Raw genomic sequence first — 17,529 nt, forward strand, 5'->3', positions numbered from 1 at the left:
CTGGCAAACTAAATCCCAGCTGGATGGTGACAGGGGGCAATGAAGCCAACAAAACAATAAGTGCAGCTGCGCCATGACGGATGTATTCCACCATCCCACTGACACCAGAATGGAAATATTATAAAAATGGCACCAAAAAAAAAAACAAGGCTTTCCTATGATCCATCTAGACAAGAGAATGAATCATTTATGAGATCTGCATCTATCTGGCCCATCTACCAAGGGTCAGTAAAATGATCAAAACCGTGTCTATTTAACTCATAAAGAAACTTCTCTTAACTGGTTCCAAACCTGTACATTGTTATTTATGCTGTGCAAAACAAAAGATAGCTTAAGAATCTTTATACATACCAATTTTCATTAACCAAAAGCTCATTCAAAATGGATTAAAAACCACATAAAATATAATAAAATTGGTCCGTGCAACTTTCTCCATGTAATTGGTTATTTTAGCAAATTGAGGGGGAGTAACAACAGAAATTTCATTTTGAGTGAAGTAGCTCCATAAATTGCACATGGTCTTCAACTGTCTTCAACAGTACTATTAACAGTAAAAACAATACTGCACAACTGGAATGTACTTTCCAAGAATTGAAAGTGAGAAAACAGGAAGCAATGCTTGCTAAAGTAGAGTAAAAATTAAGCCGTGTAAAATAGATTTTGGGGGGGTGGAGCAGTTGGCGTACTTGGACCTGAAGCCAGTCAAAGCCCTTTTTCTAGCATGAGCCTGACTGGCATTTCAGAAATAATTCTACAACCAAGACTGCTTTACATTCCACCCGATCTACGGACCGGTCATGCATAACTGAGATGGACATGCCAATCCAGACACAGTGGTGCTGAGATGATACTCTCAATACAAGCTTCCTGTCAAGAGCAACTTTCACAACTGATAATGATAGAATTTATACACTTTTACACGCTGATAAAAGACAAGCTAGAGCTAGTCAGAGTGAATCAGCTAACCATAAGAGCCACGCCTGAAAAAACCCATTCACAAAAAAACACCATCATGCTTTACTTCCTGTCCACTCTAGCAGAAATATGGCACAACATCTGTGAAATACGCTGAAAGGAAAAGCAGGATTCGCGGTATTGAGCTGTTAGATGTCATCAAAGCCTCAACAAAAGTGCTGAGTGAATTTAAGGAACGTCTTTTTAGAAATGTCTCTCATGAAGAACTGCTGTTCATTATCTTGCTCCCTGCAAGAACGTCTCTTGACCTTTCTGCTGATGGAGTTCCTCATCTGTTTGTGTTCGATCATGGCACTACAAAGAGAGCTGCTCTGTCGAGATACTCTGACAAACCAACAACAGATGACACATCCACTGTGAAAACACCACATAGACAAATCACCAAGACATAAATACATTTCATACTGCAAACATCTTTTACACTGAAAACTTAAACTGCTTCTAGAACATTTCTCTTTTGCCAGGGAATGACAAGAAGAGGAATTTACTGATATTACTACAAAGAAATTCAATCGAGAAAATGTACTCTTGGTAATGATTATCTTCCACTGATTCATTTATTTAATATGATAAAATGCAAATTTTATAGCTGGAATTTCAGTCTCTGAATCATCAAGGCTTCTTACATTTCTATCTATCAAACAAACGGTTTTTCCAAGACAGACCTCACGTATACTATTACATCTCAAACTTCTTAGGTAAAGTTTTTTTCTTAAAACAAAAAAAAAATTCACACTAAACTTGCATTTTTAAATGTAAAAAATATGGTTCTGTAAAATTACATAAAGTAAAAAAAGTAATCTTAAGAAAAGCTTTTCTAGATTTAAAAAATAAATAAAGCTTTCAAAGGCAAACTTTGCTTTTCTATTTAATTCTTAGTTCTTAAATTCTGCAAAATACTGGTGAGGTTTTGTCTTTAAAACTTTCAAACAAATTCAAAGTTTTCCCAAGACAAATGTTGCTTTTTTGAACTAAAACGGGACAGTTTTGTAAAATACATAAATTACTATCTGAAACTTCTAGACTTCTTAATTGTTTTCTTAAAAACATCAAACTAATTGAAAGAATTTCAAGACAAAATATTTTCAAAGATATGAAATCGGATTCATTTGAATTTTCCTTTCATTCAAATTGGAATTGCAATTCTGTATCTGGTTTGATACCTCAACTCAAATGCAGGAATTGAACTGGAATTTTTAAAAACACTGTCATTTAAATCCTAAATGGCACACAACCCCAGCGTAAAACATCAAATACAAAAAAAAAAAAAAAAACTGTTTTGCATTTAGAAATTTAGTTTTAACACTCAAAAATAAAGTAGATTATAATTTTCTTTTGATGATGGACTTTCTTAAATCAAAATCTGATATACTATAGTAAACACTTAGACAGCAGACGTGTTTATGTTAAACAACTTAGATTTTTTTATTTGTACACACCGAAACAAAACAGCCCTGTGGCCAATAATTGAAAAATATTTAGAACGCTTTTGGATTTTTGAACACTGGAATGTAGGTCAGTTATCTACGACAACAGAACATTGCGTTGCTGCATTCTTCAACCCAGCCCTATGGGACACTAATTTAAACTTTTTAGAATCCCTTTGAAATTTTTAACACTGGATTGTTGTTTACAACAATAGAAATGCACAATCTTCAAAACGATCAAGTGTTTCGGTAACTACAAACAAAAGTCCTGAAGGCAACTGGACTAAAGAGGTTCCCACCAGCCGACCAGCTGTCCCCTGGATCTACTGCAGTCATCCCTTCAGAGACGACAGACACAAACAGGAAGATTCCTGTGTTCAACCAACAAGCTCCCAGCAGGCTGTGTTCAGTAGCCTCCACCCTTTCTGCTGTGTGACCCAGCTCAGAGGAAGCATATAATTGTCTTCCTCCCACAGGGGAATACGCCAGGAGCTCATAACAATGACTGAGAGGGCATTTCACTCACACGTCTGATCTGACGCTAAAACGGCTTCAGATTCATAACGGAGATTTGAGCTGGAGGGCAGAAGTTATAGAGCCAGACTGAGACGTTTTACTTCATTTACACACAAAACAACATCCTCATACAGAAACAATCACACGTTTCGTAGTTTGAGGTCCTGAAGCAAATGGGAAAAGACACGAATGGATCATATGTTGCCAAATCAGGAATAAATGCAGTAATCCTAATCAATACAAAGGGTTCTGGGAAATCTGGTCCCATTACGGAGCGGAAGGATTCTTTGATTTCCACATGACCACAAGACATACATATGTGCTCAACATCTGAAAACAAACCCTCAACGGCTAGACTGATCAAATATTCATCATGGATTCATAATGATTGTGCTGCTAATATAAAATTAACCAATAAATATTGCCAATATGTTATATAGCGACTGGTTTAAATGTCATTCAAGCCTGTGAATACGTTCAAATTGTGAAAAGTGCATTAAAAAAAACTTGACTTTTGTTTTATATTTTCAGTTTTTTGTCATAACTCAAACACAATTGTGGAAGTGCCTTTGACATTTAACACCTAAAATATTTTATATTTATTAAATATTATAAAATTATTTGAATATAAATATTATGATAAGATGTCCAACTTTATCCAAATACACACAGTATACTCATTTAAAGCGATATACAACAGATACCAATTCTTAACTGTTTGATTGCTTGTATTGTCACAAAATATAAACTATATTATCGCCAAACTCCATTCGGCTGAATGTGACTTATAGGCAAGAAGATATTAGGATACATTAACATCAAGATTTCCTGTAAAGCTGCTTAAAAACAACGTGTACTGTAAAAAGTGCTATGCATATAAATGTTTTATGTTGTGAGGTAAACATTTTTTGAGATATATAATATTGTCAAAGGCTGAAATGTAAAATCATAGCTGCCTTAAATCTAGCCTCAACAGACTGCGAAAGATAAAATCTCATCAAGGATCTTTATGGTGGCTTTGAGAGAAACAGAGAGGGATGCCAAAATCACGACGACACGCGCAATGATCGCAGCATCACCTAACCCCAACTATTCAATCAATAAACAACATGCACAATGCTAATCGGTTATCCAAACTTGTGGATTTACTAAGATGATTTCTGTGGGAAAATTAATAGCTGTGACATCAAGTTAAGCAATTCCACGATATTTTTTTAATCAAGTGAATAAGTTGAATAACTCACTACAAACAAGCAACACATTTTCCGACGAAGGTTTACATTTTAAGTTTCCTGACGTTACAATGATTTAAAAACTAACTTTAGCGATTAGTTTGACTTAACTAAAAAAAAAACATTGAACAATTCAAATATTTTAGTAAAATAAGTATAATATCGTAAGATTGGTGTAATGACAAATAGCGATATACCGAAATTTCTGAAAAATGTTCGGTCTTAAGTTTATGAATAAGTTTAAATAATTTGAAAACTTGCTACATTTTTTTATTTTTTGTCATAACAAACAATTATCAATTAAAATGTTTTACTTAAAAAAAATTATATTCTGGATATGACAGAATGCATATATAATATGCGTTTAACTTAAGCACAATACCAAGAACACACCATTACCTACATGAATCACTTACACTTGTGCATGTTATTCATTTTGACTGAGTACTTGACAGATAAATCAACCGAGTACTCAAGCAATCAGAGGAGCCGAAAGCTCTGGATATTTGGGTCAAGCATTGAACGACAGGGGACCAAAGAAATCAAACCATCCTTTCAAGCCTTATAAAGCGAGATTGTATAATCTGTCACCCCTGAAGTAAAAGCACCGCAAACCTAGATAAAACCCAAAATCTGGTGTGCTGCCTACAGCATTTAAAGCATCGTTGGCTGTTCCTGAAAACTGCTAACATTCCTTACGCTAGCTAAATACTGACATAATGTCATGATGCATTTTAATTCGCTGCATACAATTTTAAACATACAATTTTTGTCTGTCAATCTTTTATTTTATCACTTATAATTTAGACAATAATTTACTATATAGACAATCCTAGAGGACACTGTAATAAATATGAGTAAAAAACTAATTCAGAGGTAAAAGCAAAATAAAAAAAATTTAGAAATATTTGTTTCATTAATAAACAAAATATATTGCTATAAAAAAACTAACCCCATATAAAAATGAAATTTTACTAAATATCTGTGCTCTATGTATTTGTAATGCATATTAGAAAATAACGTTATGAAGTACATCTATCTACATTTTTAAAGGCACATTTAAAAAAAAAATGGAAATCGTTTATTTTATCTTTACAATTAATTTGAGGGCACGTTCAATTGCATTTTTAGAAGCTAACTAATTAAAAAAATTGGACGAATGCTCATTATTGTCATTAAAATATGTAGCGAAGTTGATATTTGAGTGATGCACAATCACTTTACAAGATTTCAAGACTGTCTAGACACTGCCTTCGAAGTCAGCACTCTAGGTTTAGGAAATAAATGAACATGTCATCAGAATTCACAACCAGCTGTGTGCAATTCATGAAGTGCAGATGAAGCCCACGTTAAACTTTTTAGTCTAGTCCAGGAGAAAAGTCCTGAGAGCCAGATAAAGTGATCTGAGATCTGTTCCTTCTATCCCTCGCTTCACCTCTGCGCCTTTCCTTTCGACTTCCTCTCCCTCACTGTCACTTTCCTGTCAGTCATCAGGTTCAGTTGGCGGTCAGTGGATGCGGCAGCAGAAACCCTCTCAATCTAATTTCCTCCAGCAGTCGCTCTCCGCTTCACCTAAATTACTCTCCGCTGAAAGCCAAATGAGAGTCAGAAGGGAGACGACATCATCTGGGTCCTTCTTCCATCTCATTTACATCCTCCTCGAATTTCCTCAAAGCAAAGCTTGGTATCTATCTGTGAGTCGTGTTGAGGAAAGTCTTTCGGTCGCAGAGGGAGTTCAGAAAACGTTCGCTCACAGAAACATATGCCAGATCACAACTGGTTTATTTACACTCTAATTAGAGCGATCCCTTGGGGACGGGAGAAATGAGAAAACTCTTTGAGGAACGCCGTAGGTTTCGGATAAATCCCTTCAGCAAAGACGTAACTTAGATCAAGTTTCTGTTCAGAAAAAGAGTTATTTTAGTATCAGTTTGTTAAAATATTGAAAAAAAATATTTTTTTTAATTCAGTTCACATTATTGTAACTATTATTGTAACTTTGCTTGTGTATTTTGTATATCTAGGCTATATAGTTTTTATTAAGTTTCAGTTGATTTAATTTGAGTTAGCCTAATTTAGGACTACATAAAAATAAGAAATGTTTGCCTGGGCAACTATCTGAACTAGTGTTGTCATGGTACCAAAATTTCAGTATTCGGTACGATACCAGTGAAAATCCACGTTTCTCTGTACCAATTTCGGTACCAAAGCAAAAAAAATAAAAAATGAATCATCACTAAAAATAAACCAATGCCTTTCTTTATACAATTGTGTTTAAAGCTTTTGTACATGTAATATAATTATGAAAAACAGTAAACAAGTTTCACCCAAATTTAATTCGTCTTTTAATTCATGAAATTTAAACACATTTTATTTTTTGATAAAGGGAATTGCTATTAAAACTAAACCATGGAAGAAATATTGTGTGATTTATTTATTTCAAAAAATAAATTTTTATAAAAAAATTTCAACAGTAGTAGCAATATCACATACATTCTACTTAATATAGGAATATTTCTAGCACAATGTCTTGACGAGCTACTGTGAATACCTTTAAATTGACACTGGTTTTCCTCAAATGAAAGGGTAAAATGCTTGTGAAGTGACTCAGAACAGTTCTGTTGATGTTGTTGAGGTCTTCTTTGAGACGGCAGATGCTGAAATTACTGCAAGTGTCGCGCGCTTCAGTCTATGTAGGAAACAAACCATTCATTCATTCACACAGAGACGCGCAGAACATGCAGGATTCAGATTTCAAGCAACATTTTCAGATACTGGTCTATATGGAGATTTGATTTGATTAATTTGTTAACTTTGCAAAATTCATTGACTGTCCATATTATAATGTAAGTTTAATTTTAATGACTAGTTTTTGAGATTCTGTCCACGTTTTCTGCTTCGCGGAAATCATATCACTGTATGCGTCAAGAACCGGGTTGACTGGGTCCTCGGTTCCACTGGTAATTAAAGAAACCTGGCACGTCACATTTTCATTTTTTTAGTACCGACTTGGTTACCGAATCACCAGGTCTTTTGACAACACTTTTTTGTGATTTTTATTAATAACAAATAAACCGTTAAAGACAAATCTGTCATGAGCTCAGAGGTTCTTACTTGAATGTAGCCATCTTTTCACATTAAATTTAACTTTTTTTTTTTTTATAATTCTGTTTAATGGCGTAATTCCAGGATAAAAACTATATTGCCTATAATGCTGAACAGAAAATTCCACCAATTAGTTGTGAGCGCTGTGCGCCAAAGAGAAATCTAGCTCCACCCACTTCCATTAAGTCCTGCGAATGGGTCACTCACAAAATACTTACATAGTATAGTTTCCATAACGATTTTAAAATAATAGTTTTAAATTTATATGTTTTTAATTCGATTAAGTCATTCGCAATGCGTCATGGTATTGTAGTTCTTTCTCTCCAAAAGCCGTTATGTACACAGTTTTGGATATTTGTCTCTTTGTCCAATTTTCACATAATTTTCTGCAAAAAATCGAAGTTTGTAATGCTGTGATGCTCCTTGTAGCTGGTTGGTTTGATTCATCGCTTAGGTTATAATGTTTAAAAAAATATATATATATATATAGTTTTTAAAAAATCCCTATGAAAAATACGAATGGGTAAAATACTTCCAGAACAGCGCTGCTGAAGAAATCGGCGGGACCATTTAACCAACATGGTTTAAATGTGAAACAAACAAATTGTTAGATTTCTTTGCCAAAAAGATGCAGGAAATATGAAGGAAAATATTGTAAAAACCTGACTTAAACATCCTATATAATCAGAAATGCTAAATATGTAGACATTCAGTTTTAGTGGTCAACTCAAAAAGACAACTCAAAATCAAAATGACGAAGTATAACACAGTAGCAAGCTATTACTAACAGCAAATCAGAATAAATGCAGCTTTCAGCCGGTCAGCAACATGCAAATATTAAATATCAGACATGTATCAGATCTTAACAGGTTTTTGCATTCCACTGTGCTTCTTTTCTATAGTTTTCTCAATGTAAGCATGTAGTTTGACCGGACTGATGTGCAAACTCATCCTGCCCACACTTGTTGAGTTGAGCATGTGCTTCTATAAGGTCGTGATACTGCGCAGATAAGATCCAGACGAAGCCAATCTCAAACATCAGTGCTAGAAGGAAGATAAACTATTTAGTCAAGCTGTCGTGATGACTACTAAGTGCATGGTATGTCAGTGCGTGACAGCTTGAGTTAACATTTAAATTCAGCTCGCTGGTTCAATGACAGCTTGCAACCTCGCTGGCCAAAGACTCGTTCTGCATACAAACGTGCAGCCGTGAGCGAAGCTACCGAGATCATCTGAAATCAAAGCACTTTAAAGTTCTCCTGGCTAATTCCTGATCTGCTGTGCATGTTCAACTAACTTTAACTAAATTAATATGGACGTCCGCAGGATTGAAAGTTCTAGATTATAAAAAAATTGTGGTTTGAATTTTTTAGTTTTTTATTAATTACAAGTTTAATATTTTATCTAATATATAAAGATAAACACATGAGAAGTTCTCCCTGCAAAATAGGGCTGGACGATATATCAAATGATGTGATCATGCGCATCTAATAAGTAAATCTGGTTCCATGATTACCGCTAAATCACCATCACCTGCTTTTAAATGGAGAGGCATTTAATAGAGAGCCCTAGATCACTGACAAGCTACGCAATATCGCATTCATTAACGAAGGCATTTCATCTGGGATAATGAACACGATATTGCGTAGCTTGTCCTGACTAGATGTGTATGATCATATCGTTAGATATATCGCCCAGCCCTACTGCAAAATAATGTTCATTCATTTTTATATTAAAGTGAACTTTCAAATGAATAGCAATTAAGTAATTTGCAATTAAAATGTGTTTGATTATAATTTAATTATATATATTTGAATTTCTGGAATTAATTTCCAGTTTTTTTATACAAGATATTTGATAGGGCTGGGATGATAAATTGATGCAGATCTGCTGTTCAAAACTAAGCTCAAGAAAGAATCGATGCATTCGGAAAATCTCAGAATTGATGCCGAATCATTTCTCGATTCGTGATGCATCGATTTATTTTCCCAGCCCTAATATTTGACATGACAAAAATGAACAATCATTTAACCCATAGCTGTGAAATTATTTTAAATCAATTCACTTTAAAAAAAAATGTATAGGGATGCAACGATACCATTTTTTCAGAACCGATCCGATAACAAAAATTCTGCGTATCTGCCGATACCGATCTAATCCGATACCAGTGTAGTTTTTTTATAAATGAATGTAGAAGTTCTATACTTCTCTGCGTTGACCTGATCATCACTCTTTTGTGTGTTAAACACAATCTATTACATATAGACAACTTCATTTTTATGAGCTTGTAACAACACAGAGTCACATTGTGCAGTCCGCTCATTTTAAAAATGAACATTCATTCAAACTGGAGTAGTGAATTGATTTATCTTAAATCTGGTTAAAAAAATGAAGATTTAAATATTTGTAAAGATTCAAAAGATTTTGTTATCTTCAAAAATGTCCAAAATATTAAGATCAAGACTGCATACCGAAATCCTTTAATCTCTCTTTTAACAAATCCCATAATGGCTTCCTTTCATTATTCTTACAGATGATTTTTCTCAGTCATTTACTGCTAATCTATCTTTCAGGTTTCTTCAAACAAACAGCACTTTTAGCCGCCAAACAGGGCTGGGGTCTGAACGAGGATGAAACGGCAGCAGAAAATCACAGTACCTGACATGTTTTGACACCTCATGAATGCAGACGCAGTCATCTGTCACAGCGCTAGAAACCTCTGACAAACACACCCGCTGTCTACCGGCTAAATATTCCTGCACTTAGCAGGTGGCAGGTGCTCATTTCACATCTTGGCTGGTTGACGGGCGTCCCGGGCGGCATCATCACATGATCTTGAGATTATGAACGGTGCACAGGACCAGCGGTGAAGTAGAAATGCTGCTCTTCTAGCCTATGGCAGCACTTTTACACAAGTCACAAACAAATTTCATACAAATAAATTGTAGATAAAAGATTAACCCCATCAAGTCAGACTGCACTACCATGGAGAAAGAAAACAACCGTGCAGCCGTGCAGAAATAACGGTGTAATTAAATAAAGACACAGACAAATCTGCTGCTGCTGATGTTTGCGTGTTTCAGATCCCACACATTCAGGTCTGATTTTAGCACATTAACAAAACACATCTGCCTGAAACTGATGGAGGTACAAAGAAAACAAACCCAAGGACACAAATTAGCACCATCTGCAAATGACAAGGAGACAAAAATCTCAGCATGCAAATTAAACGCTCGTCAAGAGCCAAATTAGAATAAAACAAGCTTAGGCCAATGCCGATACCGATATCTAATGCAATTTTTATTTCATATGCACAATAAATTACACAGTAATTTACAAACAAAATTGGCTATTTGAACACCTGAAAATGTGCTTTAGATAAAAGCATCTGCTAAATGAATAAATGATCAAATATGCACTTCTGTGAATTGGCCAATTGGATACAGCTAATGGCAATATTCTTAAAATCGCCAGATAACGTCTGAATAATTGGCCTGGCTGATGTATTGGTATTCTACTATCTGAACTGTTTTCATTATAGTGCTCCTCATTGGCATAAATGCAGAAAATGGATTAAAGTCAATCTATATTAATCAAGATTTTCAACAGCACAAGCTGTAACAGTGGAGGTTTAGCAAGAACTCCCCAAAATCAATTAAAAAAATTGGGCTTCAGAGACACATCGCTTTTATAAAACGGAACCAAGGGCAATTATATAAAATATGCCAATGCTAAACTATTTACATTCATTTGATTTCAACACTAATTGCAATAAACTATTTTTCAGATGGCGATAATCTCAAAATGACCACCAGAAAGGTTCTGGTTTCAGCATTACATATATATATATATATATATATATATATATATATATATATATATATATATATATATATATATATATATATATATATATAACTTTAAAGGAGGTTTAGCAAGGATTCAAAAGCTTCATGAAAGATCCATTGATGCATTACAGCTTTAACATTAATCTCAGACAGAAGCAGTTGATACAGGCTTTACAAGACTAAAAAAACAAAAGAAAGCTCACTTAAAACTTTTTAGGAGTACCAGCAAAATGGCAACAGACAAAGAAAACTCACAAATGTGCCTAAAAATACCATCCTTCCATGCAACGTCCATTGATTATGATGAAATATCTGCAAAGAATGAAGTCCAATATGAGCACAGTTTGGCCAAAAACAGACTAAATCAATCTAAAATCCCCCTCATTCACTAGAATTGGAAACAAGACAGAAGCACAAAACACGGCCCCCAACAGCGAGCTGAAGACAAGGCCGTAACTCACTGCCATTCAAGACAGTTACAAAGCTTTATGAGGGGTGTAAAATCCTGTACAGCGTCCCGCTCTGGAGTGTGTGTAAGGACTCGTACCGCTCCCCTGTCATTCAACACGCTCTGCTCCAGGCTGGATGAGCAAAGCGTTCGTCTTTCGCTGCACTAGAATCCACTTGGGTTCCAGCCAAATGGCAGCATGATAACAAAATGTCAGAGCGAGGGAGAGAGTGACTTAGCAGACATATCCTGCAATCACCTCACCACGCTCGCCGCAGGAATAGAAATCCCCAGCAAGCCATTTATCTCCAGGAGGCTTTGTTGGGGATCAGGACAACTCAGACCGTAGCAGCACCTGATGCCAAAAAGGCATGTGCTGGATCCTGAACATGCACCAAATCGTACTGAACGCAGGTTATCCATCCAACCGCAGAACAGTCAAATGGGTTTTTCCCAAAATCAATTAAAAAACTGGGTTAAATCACTGTGATACATGGCCTCCAGGGACATACTTTAATAAAACGGCAAAATAGTCTGATTAATTGGAATGGCTTAGGTATTGGTATTCTACTATTGGAATAGTTTTAGCTGTTGCACTCCACATTGGCATAAATACAACAAACCGATAAATAAATAAATGTAAATCTACACCAATTAATATTTGCACCATTACAAGTCGTAAGTCAAATTTTTTAAATAGTAATTGACAGTGTTGGGCGGAGTTACTTTTAAAAGTAATGCATTACAATATTGTGTAACTCTCTAAAATACTGCATGGATATGGAAAGTAATGCATTGTTTATGCATATTGCGTAACTTTTTTTATAATACTCATATATATACTTTTTTAATACTGAAAAGAAGTAATCCGATAGTGGATTTTACCGATACCGATAGATAGGTTGGCACACTCTGGACAATACCAATTAATCAACCGATAGTTTTTCAAATGGATATTAAATGAAAACCAAATCAGTGCTTTACTATTAAAAAAACAGTGGAAGTACTGAACCATACCTTGTAGATGAATAATCATAATAATATTATTATATTGCTTATTAAAATTAATTCATAGTTTACCAATGTAAAAAAAAGAAAAAAGCAGATGTCACTGTTTTACTGTCATAAATGTATTTTTATTGTTGTTAGCATAACTGTTCTAAATAAACATATTTTATATTTTAAAAAAGTTTCCCCACTTTAAGGGGATAGGGATGACACTTCCATTTGGAATTTGCCCGTGAACCGTTCGGTAACGACACTCATACCAGCACACCCCATGATTACGCGATTCTCCTTACGTAATGCGTTACCTCCAAAACTGTTCATTGATGTAACTGACATACATTAAAAGCTTAAGAAACATTACAAGGCTGTCTAGTCAAATATGTATAGCTAAGCATTGAGACATTGAGCATTGAGAAATTAAGTCTCTACGTTCGTGGGGGTTAAGGTTGTAAAGAACAGTTCATTTCAAATCAATTCAAAATTGAGCTTCAGAAATGTCCTGCATTAATAAAACGGGACCAAGTGCACTACAATAAAAGACACAACGGTTCAATAACTAATTACATTTATTTTATAATAATACAAGCATTTTCAAGATGTCGATAATCTCAAAATGACTAAATGAAAGAGCCCAGTGACTCAATGAAGATCATAAACAATTCACATTAACACAACCGAAGATGGCGCCTAGGACAGAATAAAAACCTGTGTAGGCTATATCTTGAATAAAGGCAGGTTATAAAGCTCACATTTCAGGTGCTTTTCAGCACTTATCCACACAAAGCCAAGAGCAAAATAGGAAAACTAGATAACATAACCTCTAGAGTCAAACAACGCACAGTTTCACTCACTGAAATGAGGAACTAAGATGAAAATAACCTGAGAAACGACTCTCGAACGCACACAGCGTTAATCCAAGAGCCACCACAATGATCAGCGCTTATGCACAATTCATAAAGAGAACCATCAACCCCTAAAAACATGCCAAAAAGTCAAAAGGTACTTTCCATACACACATTTCTGGAACTGAATTTTTATTTCTAGAACTGTAAAGCTTTTCGACAGCAAAGCAAAATGCATTCACTCTTCCACATTAGCACTTTCGGTTTGCTTTGGTAGATTTCTGGGTTTGTTTTTACACTCGATTAATGCACACAAAGAATACAACTACCACACTGAACTAACAAGAAATCCCACATAAATCAAAAATATTATTATTTTCTGCACATGCATTGAAAGGATATACTCAAGTATAAGTTGTAGAGGTGCATCATTTTGCTAAAAGATCTTTGCTTTTGAACCCTGTATCAACCAATCAGAATCCAGGACTGCAACTATCCGTTAAGAATATTTACAGTCTTGGAGCCGCGGCAGTACATCAGACCATCTTTGGCAGTGCACTGTGATGTTCTGGAAGAAACTGTTGTTTTGGACTTAATGGACACAGAAGCTGCCAAATGTCAAGAGACATTAATTTGCGCAATTTGAGCTTGATTATGTTACATTAGTTGTAATGACTCGAAGTCTTTGAACCTGCGGAAAAGCACCTCAGAGCACTCCATCGACGCCAAGAGCACTGACAGACCTTGAATTATTAATGCAAAGTGTACATTTTCATGGCTTTCATGCATGTGTGGCTGAATTTCTGATCACTAACAGTGCAAACGTCAATGCTGGCTCACGTTAAGAAAGAGGACGGTTCTTCCACAAAGGTTTCTGAGAGGACTTGTGTGGTTTGACGGCAGGAATGAGGAAAGACACTCGAGGGATGATTCTGCCCTTCAGCAAACTAATCGCGACACAATAATTACTGCCTTAGGATGACAAACTGACACCAAAACAAATCAAGCTGCTGTTCTTTCCTGATAAATGACCCTCGCTCTACCAAACTGCTTTATGAAAGTACTGCTGAAAACAAAGTTTTCGATCTGTCAGTGTGTGTGCTCTCTGTTCACTCAGCCAAGACAATTCTGCCATTATTTACTCAAACAAAACATATAGGGCATGACTTTTCAGAGAAATTCTGAATGATGTACTTTTTTGACTCTAACAGTTTGCTTCCAGAAGTAAAAATCCCATTCATTTTCTCCAAAGGTGGAAATGATTTTAAACCATTAAAGACAGACCTACTGTGAGATACAAGTGTTAATCAATGGTATAGGTTTCCGTTAAAGCCATCAGCCAGCAATATTTCAACATTCGTTTTTTTTAAATAATCATGTTTAACATTAAAATTTGCAATGAAAAATTCTTAACCATGGTTCTATAAAAAATATCCAACAAGGGACAATTAAATCACACCTAAACAAGCACCAACTCCCAGGAAGGATTGCAATTGACCAAATATAAACACATTTTTTCCCAAAATCCATTTGTTCTTAACTTTAAATAAAATGTATCTCTATTGATTTTAATTTGAACATATCATTGCTTCATAGGATTGCAGTTCTTTCTCTCATTAAAGCCATTAAGTTCACAGCCTTGTAACTTCGTCTTTTTGTCCAATTTGGTTTGTGGATTACAACTCTTTAACAAAGACTTTTTGAAAATCCCTACGGGAAAACTTCCAGAACCAAGGCAGCTGAAAAAATGGGAAACGCTGTTGAGCTCTATAGGGACAGGAGATTTTAAGCTTCAAAATGACACCTTAAGAGTATTAAAAGCATCATAACAGTTAGGAGTTGTGCAACAGTAAAGCACAGCACCAGCAAAACCAAGGTCATGGATTCAATTCCCAGAAAACGCATAAACTGATAAAATGTAGACCTTGAATGCAATGTTGGCTGCTTTAGATAAAAGCATCCGCATAACACATAAACGTAATGTTATATAATATGCACTACATTTCAAGTCTTATAGTGTCATATGAGTCTGTTCGTCATACAAAGCTACCACATGACTTAGATTTGGTGTATGTAGGGCATTAGTCGTATGGACTGCCCTTAAGAAACATTTTGTCATTTTGGAGGCTAAAAGTCCAAATATTAACCTTTTTGTGTTCAACTGAAGTCATGGTTTTAACAAAAAGTAGGCGAGTAAATAATGAATATGGGAACACACGTAATGTCAAACACGAAAACCCATTGACAAAATGTGTTATAATACCAGATTTGAGTAAAATATTGCAGCAAAAATTAGATATATACTTTTCATTAGGTATCATTGAATTGCTTTCAACAAATCAACCACTTGCTCTCTAGATATCAGCCATAAAACCCATATGAGTCACTAACAATTATGCCAAGGTGGTGCCTTCCTTAGGTTGCACCAGGGTACAGTTAAGGTATCATCGTGTTTTTTTTTTTATTATTATTTATATAGTACTAAAACGTATAATGATATTTTTAAAGGGATCTCCAACACACTTCCAATAATTCTATTACACAATCATTGTACACGACCAAAAAACATGGTAATACCATTCACAGTTACCTTAATAATTGCTATACAGATGCACTGTTGCACTTAAGCAATTCGACTGTACTTCATGAATACCATGGTATTATCATATTAATTTGAGAAATACAGTCAGTGTGTGTGAATCTTGTGCTTTTATGCTCAACACACACACACGCGCGTTGTTTAGCCGCTTTAGCTTTTGTAAGCACGAGTTCATCACACACTCGGCTAACTGATCAAACCGTCACACATATCAAGCCCAACAGATCAATCATGACTCTATCGTCAATAAAAACACAAATATCACCTCTGACGCTGTCAAATATGATTATTATAGCGCTCAAAAACAGTCGAGGTGCACTAGCAGAGCTATCGGCGGATATGACAAAGAGCAGTAACGTTAGCGTTAGCATTAGCATTCAGACTGATTTACTTGTACAGACATATATAAACAAAACAACAACAAGTTCCACAATAATACACACGTTTGGACACATTTAACATCAACAACACATCTGAAACATGCCAAGATAGCTCAAAGAACCAAATCCAGCGAAACGTAAGGCACACAAACCATAGAGAATACAAAAACAAAAGATTTACACACTTATAACTATTTCAGTAAACATAATGAAATACGTAACTGAAAAATGACATTCCAGGTATGCAGACATGGAATAATAAAGCCATGAGGTCAATGCATTGCTAATCCTGACGGCTAAAGCTAGAGAATACTAAAATTCCTGCACAAAATAGATATTAAAATGTAATAATAAACGTGCAACTCACCCCCCAGAAGATCCAGCCCGATCTAGATGCATCACATAACGTAAGATCCAAAAAAAAAAAAAAAAATAGCCCTCCAATGAAATGTGCTGGGGTTACACACACACACACTCATACGGACTCATGCACACACACATAGACCCATGCATGCACACACACGCGCGCGCGCGCACACACACAGATCCAAAGACAGTCCGGTTTCACTGGACTGCATCCATCGGAACAGTTCAGATCCACTCCAGATCCAGGACAAGCTGCGGAGAAAGCAACTGGAAACACGACATTTCGCTGAAATACAGCAAGTGTCCTCGATTCTCAACGCAATAGATCCCACAGTATACGTCCCAAACACACTCGGAGAGCATCAGCTGCAGGCGCGCGCTACAGCTCTGACGGCTCTGTACGCTTGTTTGCATCTCTCACTGAGAGACATTGAAGCAGTGCAAGCCAGCACGAGCTCATGCACAGCCTGGATGCACGAGTCCACCTGGAGCGATTCAACTGAGAGGAAAACCCGGAGCTGGAGCCAGAGCTGCAGGGAACAGACTAGGGAAGTACACACACTAATATACTTCATGCAACAATTATTATTCGTTTACGTGAGCTCAAAAAACAACAACATAAATGTACTCATTAAACACACAAAAATTCTTCATACTTCACTATACATTTTTTTTTATTTGTGTAATCTTAAAAAAGACAGCACCAACATACTGTGTATGTGTAAGTACACTCTCATTGATGAAAATCAGCAATGTTTACTGGTGTATTTATTTTATTAAGAG

At 35.6% G+C, this 17,529-nt stretch overlaps 1 protein-coding gene across 1 annotated transcript in view; it reads right to left on the reverse strand.

Moving 5' to 3' along the window:
• znf609a (zinc finger protein 609a) overlaps positions 1-17,186 on the reverse strand; it is an 89,874-nt gene extending 72,688 nt beyond the window's left edge. Inside the window, exon 1 of the mRNA XM_026202072.1 lies at positions 16,748-17,186. The gene's annotated coding sequence lies outside the window, so the exon portion shown is untranslated. The remainder of the gene's footprint in view (positions 1-16,747) is intronic.
• Positions 17,187-17,529: the final 343 nt, after the last annotated feature.

The sequence above is a fragment of the Carassius auratus genome, chromosome 25 (genome assembly GCF_003368295.1).
Source record: "Carassius auratus strain Wakin chromosome 25, ASM336829v1, whole genome shotgun sequence".
Lineage (NCBI taxonomy): Eukaryota > Metazoa > Chordata > Actinopteri > Cypriniformes > Cyprinidae > Carassius > Carassius auratus.